This window comes from Cebus imitator, unplaced genomic scaffold (genome assembly GCF_001604975.1).
Source record: "Cebus imitator isolate Cc_AM_T3 unplaced genomic scaffold, Cebus_imitator-1.0 Scaffold258, whole genome shotgun sequence".
NCBI classification, from domain to species: domain Eukaryota; kingdom Metazoa; phylum Chordata; class Mammalia; order Primates; family Cebidae; genus Cebus; species Cebus imitator.
This window is the reverse complement of record NW_016107573.1, coordinates 1,424,387-1,426,182: the sequence shown is the minus strand read 5'-3', so window position 1 is coordinate 1,426,182 and position 1,796 is coordinate 1,424,387.

The window sequence follows — 1,796 nt, the reverse complement described above, 5'->3', positions numbered from 1 at the left end:
TTTTGAGACAGAGTCTCCATCTGTTGCCCAGGCTGGAGTGCAGTGGCGCAGTCTCGACTCACTGCAACCTTTGCCTCCCAGGTTCAAGTGATTCTCCTTCCTCAGCCTCCTGAGTAGCTGGGACTACAGGCACGCACCACCACACCTGGCTAATGTATTTTTAGTAGAGACGAGGTTTCACCATATTGGCCGGGCTTGTCTTGAAATCCTGACCTTGTGATCCACTTGCCTCAGCCTCCCAAAGTTCTGGGATTACAGGCATGAGCCACTGCACCCAGCTCGATATGGCAAAATTTTAAAATTTGGCTAGGCATAGTGGCTCACACCTGTAAATCCCAGCACTTGGGAGGCCAAAGGGGGAGAATCCCTCGAGCCCAGGAGTTTGAGACCAGCCTGGGCAACATAGCAAGACCCCCATCTCTACAAAAAAAAAAAAAAGAAAATAGCCAGGTGTGGTGGCACACACCTGTAGTCCAGCCTACTCAGGAGGCTGAGGTGGGAGGATCATTTGAGGTCAGGAATTCGAGGCTGCAGTGAGCTGTGATCAGCCACTGTACTCCAGCTTGGGCAACAAAGAAACTCTGTCATAAAAAATTTTTTTAACAATTCCAATATAATAGGGATTTTTAATTTTTACTAATTTTACAAATTTTTTGAGAATCCGCTACGTGCTAAATATAGTCCTAAATGCTACATGCTAAATACAGTTCTAGATACCGGGAATACGTCTGTAAATAAAATATTTGAAATCTCTCTCCTCATGAAGCTTATATTCTAGGGAGAAACATGATAAATATGTAAAATGTCATGTAATCTTAAGCGTTATGCAAAAAAAGTGAAGCAGAGTAAGGGAGAGAGTAACAGTGATATTCCACTTGCTAAAGAAAGCTTATACTATTTTCAGGGAAGCAGAAGGATATTTCTATAGCAAAAGGCTGAAGGGGAAGAGCTCTTGGCACAATTTTTGGTGGGAGAGGTCCTCTATTTACTCATATACGGCTGCAAGAGATGTGTATTTTGTTTCACTATGTAAAATACAGGCTTGAGGAAATGAGAGTACAGCTTTAAATTTCAAAATAGCAGGAAGTCCTTTGAAGTTGTTCACTCAGCACCTAATGTATTGCCTTTGTATGCAGCGAGGGCTCGTTTATTGATATCTGATAAAATGCTCCTCATTAGACTTTGAAGGGCTACTTCTGAGGGATTGTAATACTTTTCCCTCTGTTTATGGTAGAGACAGGCTATAGCAGGCCAGCACTTGTACCATTTTCAGATTATTACCATGCCTACATAGGGATGCTAATATTTCTACCTCAGAAGCCCAAAACTTCCTTACCTGTTGCTATTGTCATCTAATTTTCCTATTTAATAAACTATTATTTTCCCTAACTTACCTTGATATTCAGCAAAACCATATTTTGTGTCGTGTCTTATCAGGAACAGCACTGCCTGGACAAGATATAAGCCAGAAGGAGATTTTTTCAGCTTAGTCATCTCTGTTTTTTCTCCCCGTAACTAAGATATTTATCTGTATGATTGATTTGATTTTTTTTTTTTCCAGAAATGAAGGACTTGCTTCAGTCCTTCAAAGATATACTCTAACAGGTTCAGTACTTTCTTCCTCAAGGTAATCAGATTTAGTTTAGAAATGTTCCTGTTGTCTTTTTCTGATGGTCCAGATTTGAACTTTGCTCCATTTATTGGTGCAAGATGACCATATTTTATGGCCCATAGTTACTCCAGACTTCAGATTTCTTCAGAAAATATCACTGCAATAAAAATATGATACAGTACTA